The 8,092-nt window shown below is 43.9% G+C and overlaps 1 long non-coding RNA gene across 1 annotated transcript in view; it reads right to left on the bottom strand.

Annotated features, from left to right (window-relative positions):
• Positions 1–1,899: 1,899 nt before the first annotated feature.
• LOC122465074 overlaps positions 1,900–8,092 on the bottom strand; it is a 32,217-nt gene continuing 26,024 nt past the window's right edge. The window contains exons 2-3 of the long non-coding RNA XR_006289640.1: positions 4,686–5,962; positions 1,900–2,929 (exon numbers count right to left, since the gene is read on the bottom strand). This is a non-coding gene — a long non-coding RNA (uncharacterized LOC122465074). The remainder of the gene's footprint in view (positions 2,930–4,685; positions 5,963–8,092) is intronic.

Raw genomic sequence — 8,092 nt, 5'->3', positions numbered from 1 at the left:
ATGTGCTTAGTCTGCACAGTTCACATGAGGTATAAGGCTAAGTTTTTGTCATAGATATTTTCAGTAAAAGTCAGGGACAGGTCACGAGCAATAAACAAAAGTTCACGGCCTGTGACCTGTCCCTGACTTTCACTAAAAATATCCCTGACAAAAGGGGTAGGTGGCTCCAGCACCCACTGCTGCTGGGGCTCCTGGGTTCCCCGTTGCTGTGGTGCATGGGAGCTCCAGGGTCCCCCTGCCGCGGGGCTGAGCAGCTGCAGTGTCCCTCTGCCGCGGGGTAGGGGCTGGGAGCTGTGCGGGCGGGGCTGGCTGAGAGCTCCAGCCCCGGGGCAGAAAATGTCACGGAGATCAGTGGAAGTCATGGATTCCGTGACTTCCATGACATAACGGTAGCCTTAGGTATGAGTGCCCGTTGCATGCCTGCTCAAGGCGCAAACACTACTGCTGCCCACTGAAGTACAAATGCCCCGTAACACGCAGTCTGGCTGACAGCGATTGCATGACTCTGTTTTCCCCTGCAGTTTCTCCATGTCTGCAGGGGAGATCTAGCAGAATGTCAGTCTGAGAAATAGCTCTGTTTTGTTTTGCACATTATAGGGAATAGCCCCATATGCATGCTCCTCAGTATAGCTTGCAAGCCCCTTCCACTCCCACAGCGCTTTTGGGGGGTGAATAACTTCACAGCATATCTCGGTAGTCTCCCTTTTGCCTTTTTGAATAAGACCATTCTCTGCCTCCTAATCATCTGCCTCTGTGAAATGTCATCAAGAATCAGGATGGCCTAAAGGGGCTATAGAAGGTATTACTATTCAGCTTGCCCCCCTTCCCCTCCCCCTCCCCGCCCCACAAAGCCCCCTCTATACACCTCCAACACCATAGCGCAAACAAAACTGCCAAAACAAATCTGGAACGTAGCTCCAATCAAGCCACCCCTACCAGCATGAAAGCAGACACAGACTGAAATGCAATGCACCCAGCACCTCCCGTACATGCAGACCACTTACCATTGCGGAGGTGCCCCCAAGAATGGGAAGAGTCTCCAGGAGAGATCCAATGAATAAAAGCTAGCATGACTTCTCTGGGATATGAACAATAAGCAACTGGGTTTTTTTCCCTACAGCCCCAGCACCTGCAACAGACTGTCAAGGAAGGGCCTCTATCTAATGCTGACAGGCCTTCCAACCTGAGGGAGGGAAAAAAGAGGACTTGAGAGGAGATGTTTGCTGAACTCATGGCAGAGTCAAAGAGGAAAACCAGGCTGGCTGAGGGGTGGAGGCTGTACATGAGGATCCAGAGCGAGAAAAAAAAAATGCAGCTGCCCCATGCGAAGGAGAGCATGGGAAAAGACAGAGATGCTGAGGCAGCTCATGGATGCTATCCCGAGTCAGAATGCCCTCTGGCAAAACATGATTCAGCTAGGCCAGCGGGCCCTGCAGTCCCATAATTTAGGTTCCAGCCATCTCCTTCAGCCCTTGAACAATGGTGGCTACTGAGACCAGCAGCAACTCCTAACATCTGCATTCCAGCTACAGTGTTCTTAGACGGAGCATTCATTCATCTCCCATATTCAACCTCTGGCCACGAGAACATTTGCACCTGGGAGTCCAGCCCTTTTGAGCCCTGTGATCTGTCTGAGAATTTTGAACTGTGGTGCTCAAGCCCAGAACCCATGTGGATAAGAGAAATTAGAGGCAAGGGCTATACTTGCCTTTAACTCCCTTTCCCACTCTCCCTTCTCATCCCCCATTTGGTTATACTTGGAATATTGTGACTGTTGCACTTTGAATTGTGTTCGCACTGTGGGAGTAATTAAAAGGTTTGTATATAGTTGGTTACTTAAGAAGATTGGTTTGTTAAATGTATTTCCAAACACAAATAAATTATTTTTCCATTGCCTTTATTAAAATGTTATCATTGTTTTTTATTGTTGTTTCATAATAAAACTGTTCACAGTACATCCCTTGAGTTGTCATTGCATTTAACACAGACAATCCTTTAAATAAAGCTGAAATGTTTTACAAAAGCACATAGGGAAAGATAAACTTCAATCATCTACACGCAATACCCCAGTGCTTGCAATGTGTGCATCCCAACAAACACCTCTTCCAATCCATGGTCTAACATGTTTGGGCATCAGACTCAAAATACGAACGGTGGGCATTCCTGACTGCATTCACACAGATGTTCGTGTTCTCTGTGGGTCGCCTTGCTGGCTGCTTGAACCTCCAAGAAAGTCTCTGTACCTCAGCCTCCCACCCATCAGTAAAGCTTTCCCCCTCCTCTCACAAGTATTGTGAAAAGCACAACATACAATTATAATGGTTGCAAAGTTTTTGTTGCCGCTTCCAAACTATTCCAAAAACTGCACCATCTGCCTTTCAAACGGCTCAATACACACTCCGCTACCATTCTGGTGACCTGTTTCTCCCTGGTATGGGGTCCTACATGTTGTAGGTTGTTGCTGAAACTCCAAAGTCAGTTCTGCAAAAATCTCAATACAGGTACCCCCTCCATCCTGAAGTTCTCTCACCACTGCAGGTCATCCCAGTTCTGCAGAATAATCCTCTCCCACTAATCCACACTGGTTTCCCAGGCCCAGCAATGGTGCTGAATGCTGTGTAGGTGATCCAGGAATCTTGTTCCAACAGCTCCATATCATCCTGTCCTTCCTCCTCATCCTGCTGTTGCCACCACCACAGAGTGTCCTCCTGCTGCCGTAGGAGCTACTGCTCTAGAAGAACATTGTCCTGCTCCTTTATCATCTGGTCAGTGGTGTGAGGGGTAAGGTCCAATGCAGAATTCATCTGGCTCTGAGGGCTGTAATAGAGTCCAAACAGCCTGTGCATACTTGCACTTATCACCACTGTGGTGTGAAGAATTGCTGGGTCCATGCTGGAGGACAGCGCGACTGAAAATAGTACGAGGTTGCCTGGAAAGGAAGCATGTGGTGGAAACTTTTTTAATTGAACCTACCTGGCTTCTCACAATTCACAACAAAAACTATCCCAGGATGCATGCACTCAGCAGTGAAGCAAAGGCCCATGGAATATCCCCCGAAAATGCTATGCCCTTGGTTTGCAGCAAACCACGCCTCTGTTTTCATACAATAGGAAATGAAAACAAAAGGGCTGCAAAGAAGCAGGGAATGCTCAGAAATTACAGATTGCTAGCCATGAACAGGCTCTAGTGAAGAGTCCTGGAAGTTTGGACTGAAACTGCAGCCAGGTAGAGGCTGGGAGTAGTCTGCTGAAGCAGGAAAGGCCCTGGGCAGGAAGGCCTTGGAGGAGGAAGAGAAACCTTGGTTTGTTTTTGGATAGTCTGGAAATTTTTATTTTGAATGTTTGTTAATTTAATAAAGAAGGAACAGGAATGGATAAAAGTGTTGAACAGTCCAAGAGCAGAGATTTAGGCAGGCTGTTTGTAGCATGGCCGTAGGACATGAGGGGGCGAACTGAAGGTGCCGAGCCCAGTTACAGGCATTTTGAGACTTAGCTCAGAGTACTTTCAGGTCCTCAGAAGTTGCTACAAAAGTGTGCAGTATTAGAACATGCACAAGTTTCTTTTACAAGAGGATTGCTGGGGGCTCAGGACATCCCTTCTCCCAGTGATCCCCTGTGAAAACATATCACAGCCAGGGAGAGACACACACAGTCTTCTTTGATCCTTACATGAAGAGGGAGTCAAGTTTTGAGAAATTCTGTTTTCACATTTATTTTATTAATTCCCCTTAACTTTAGCTGAGATTTCAATGGGTGTTGGGCACCGAATGCCCATGGGCTCCTTTGAAAATCCCAGCCTTCCATTTTGCTAAACCATGGACATATATGGTGTGATACTTAGGCTCCCGCAAGCAGTCTGAGGCCTCAGTCCAAAATGAACACTAGCTGAGAAATGGAGATGGTTTATTGGAAAAGGGGGAGGAAAGGAGAACTGCTTCTCGGATCTCCTTATCCTCTCCCCACGCCTGCTTCAGCTTGTGGGAAATAGGAGCTATTCTAAATTAGATATGCTGTCTGGTAGCAACTATATACAGAAATTAGACCCCTCATAAATATCAGCTGCCTGTGGAAACTACCCACAGCTAATGAGCCGTTCCAGAATGTAAATTAAAAACCAATAACCACTGTGACATTTTGGAAGACAATTAGCACAAAAGGTTGCTCATGAGCAGCTTCAACTGAAGCAAGAACTGCTCATAAAATTCGAAAGACTTGCTGTCTGCAATATGGAAAAAATATCTGTAGCTTATTGTGCCAGCCTTAACTGGCAGACAGAATTAAATGTTTGTACTGAGGTGTAATAAACTAGCTGCAGCTGACATGAATGGGTAGTTTGTACAAGAGGAGTGACTCAACTCCAAGCATGCTAAATGAGAGCTGAAAGTATCTGTATAGCACCTCTACAAGCTTTGCAAATAATCCTCCCTGTATCCTTTCAAACACACAGGTAAGAAAGGCTGGGACAGACAATTGCAAGGGCCACATCCTAAATACAATGTTTCCCTCATCTTATCTAGTGCAAATGAGAATTGACATGACTGCTAACTGGGTATCCAGCAGCAGGCTTGAGTCTATTTGTACATCTGATTCACAAGTACCCAAAACTTCAGTGAAGGACAATGATAGTGAGGATTTTTTTTTTTTTAATTGCTTGCTCCAGCCCTAGCAAAGTTATCTCGGTCTTACCTGAAACCACTCGTGGCAGCTAGTCCTCATCCAAGCCACAATCTCCAGTAGCATTAGGTCAACTGTTCCACTTCACCAGCAGGACTGACCATAATGAGGCTATACAGTTGGGGATCATCTGCATGCTATAAACACCATAACCAGTATTTCCATACTAACCTACCTAGTGGCTTCATACATACACTGAAGGAGGAGTGAGAGAGTAGATTCCTTCTCTAGCAGAGGAGTTTTCACCCTGAGGGTCATGACTCGCCCTGTCCTTCCCATATTGCTAAATGGAAAGGGGATGGGGGAGTGTCCTGGCATGGCAAATGTTGGGAATTATGGCTATAATGCCCCACATGAGAGAGCTACTGAGATGGATGAATAATTGCCCATAATCATCCTCTGCATACTTCCACAGGAGGAGTTAAATCTCTTCAAGGCATCCACTCCCACTAAGGACTGCATCTTTGTAAACAACACCGTGTGATCAGCTGTATCAAAGGCAACTGGCAAATCTAACTAGGGCATTGTTGGTTCATACCTTCAGCTGGTGACACTGACTTACACCAACTGCAGTTAGGTTCATTGTCTCCATCCACAGCCAGGAGCAGCCAATCAATCATCAACAAGTGCAAATACAGCAGTTTTTGTCCCATACCCAAGTATAAATACAGATTGAGCAGGAGAAAGGGAATAGGAAGACATCAAATATTTCTATACTTGCTCTGCAACCACCACCTCAATAATCTTTCCTAAAGATGGAGAACTAATGCCAGTCTATAGTCAACAAGATTGTCAGTTGACAGTGTCCACCCAACTGAGTCACTATCTCCCCTGCTGGCCTTAGCCAGCCAGGTGGGACAAGCATCTAGTTCACAGATACTGGCCTGAAGTCCTCCACCCACCTCCACCCATCCCCAAAATCCTAGCAAGTAACACTGGTAGAAACTGAGTGAGTGTGTGTTCCCTACTCTTCTGACCCCATGGACACAGCAAGCTCCATTCGGATTTTTACTCACAAAGTAACTTAAATATTCTTCATTGCGAGAAAAAAGTAAATTCTGCAACCACACAGAGGCCTCCTGGATTAATCAAGCTCTCTATCACTTGCTGGTTATGACTTCAAATATGCACTGAAAGCGGCAAAGAAACCTTTCACTGATTCCCACCCACGCAGCCAGGGTGTAAGACTTCATAATCTTTTTATGTCACAATCAGGTAAACTCAGATCAGGACTTCTGCCACTAGCACTTTAGCAGTCTTCCTTCTTGCATCACCTGGACCACAGTGAGCTGTGAAAGGGAAGAGTGTTTAAGAACCACTGTATCAATAATCATGGATAAACTTATTCATAATAGCCATCCTGCCAGCAGTGCCAAGAAGCCATTAGGTAAGAATATACTTCCTCAGAGCCTTCTGAAACCGTTCTGGTTCTGGCTGTCTCCTTTGGGCAGTCCATCAAAATATGTCTCACTCTGATGGGCTAAGAATGCCCAACCTCAAACCTTATCAGTCCACGATAAGCTTGTCATTATTACCTCTCCAATCTGCATTCCAAACACTAGATCCAGAGTGTGGCCAACTATATGGGTGAAGACATCTATCACCTGTGAGAACTCTGGCCATGGTAGCCATGAACTCAACCCAGAAGAATCATTGTCAAAGGTGGACACTGATGTCACCAAGGAGTGTCAGTTTTAGTACTAGTGTCACCACAGTGATGAACCGGAGAAACTCAGAAAGGGCTTTCACGGTGCAACGGATTATTTACAACATAAATTCCATCCTGAGATTTGTTCATAAGCACTCAGCTCCAAATTTGGAGTCAGTAGAAAAACCCAAGGCTACTCTTCCTCCTCATTACTCTCTTGGGTCTGAACCAAGTACCTATTCAGAACCAGCTGGAACAACATTAGCTCTGCAGACTCATCTTAAACAGGTCTGTTATACATAAATCAAGGTTCTTATCCCTGGTCAAATCATAGATGATGGTAACTTTTATTGATCGTTGGTCTTGCATTAAACAGCATGAACAAACACCCAGGCTCAGTGTAAGCCAATGCCTAGTTCCTGGGCAAACTCCCATTTAAGTCAACAGGAATTTTTCATGAGTAAGAACTTCAGGATTTGGTCCATTATTATTATTTTAATGTATTATTTAATATATTAAGAAGTAAGTGTGTGTGTGTGAGAGTGAGAGGAAAAGGAGGACTTTTGTCCCTGAAAATTAGTCCAGGATGAAAATTTCTCAAGCCCACAGAAAGTTTAGTGTATAATTTTTTAAAAATTGGTTCTGTTACAGAAATAGCAAAAATAATAGAAATGTTGTCATGCCATAGGTCTTTTGCTATCATGTATAAAAGATTTGTTGTTTCCCTTTTAGTACCAGAAAGAAAGGAGTTGTGTTGTTTTATTATTTCAATTATCCTTAAGAACTCTGACATGACCTTTGAGGCTTATTGGTCCAGTGAGCTGTGAATGAGGGAATTGCTAAATTAGGTCTTAACATGATAGAGACATAATGATTTACAACAACCAGAAACCCTGGATTAAAGGTTCCAAAGTAAGCTTTGACTCACTGGGACATTACTATCTGTTGTATTAATAATTTGCTTTCTAAAAATTCTCCAGTATAATACAAAGACTGGCATGAATGCACAACAAAATGTGTACTATGTAAGTGTCTCTACAAATGAGAGATGATTTTTCCAAACGGAAATGTATATTACATTAACACTGAAAGCAAAATGTTCCTATCTAATTAAAACTATGGCTCTCTAAAGCATATTCTGTACTGATTCTGTACATAGAACAATGCAGAATATACAAAGGAAATCTGCTTGGATAAGAGAATCATAGTGTGGCTCAAAGAGGAGAATTTTGTATATAAGAATGGCCCTACTGGGTCAGACCAAAGGTCCGTCTAGCCCAGTATCCTGTCTTCCGACAGTGGCCAGTTTTAAAAATAAAACTAATAGAAGTTCAACTGGTCTATGCCTTGTACCATATGGCATGCAAAACCACACACATAATGCTGTGTTTCCCTGGGCATAATTGTGTAAACTGATAACTGAGTTGCAACCATAGTCTAGTCATAGTTCCTAGAGCTGGTCAGGAATTTCCTGTCAAAATCATTTTCAATGGAAAATTTACTTTCTGCAAAATCAAAATTTTCCAAGGGAAAATTTCAATTTTGCTGAAATCTCCATTGGGAATTTCTCCATTGGGAAAATGGAAATAAAATTTCATTTAGGGAAACTTCAGTTTGTTAAATTTAAATCAAAACATTTTGTTTCAAGTCAGTTTGACATTAAATTGTATTTGCCTAAGTTGACACCGCGCCTCATGGGAGTTGTAGTTCAGGTGCTTCATGCCCCCATTCTCTCCTGGTTATTTGGCCAGACTACATCTCCCGTTATGTA

Source organism: Chelonia mydas, chromosome 3, assembly GCF_015237465.2.
Source record: "Chelonia mydas isolate rCheMyd1 chromosome 3, rCheMyd1.pri.v2, whole genome shotgun sequence".
In the NCBI taxonomy this organism is placed as follows: domain Eukaryota; kingdom Metazoa; phylum Chordata; order Testudines; family Cheloniidae; genus Chelonia; species Chelonia mydas.
This window is presented reverse-complemented; position numbering and strand designations above follow the sequence as displayed.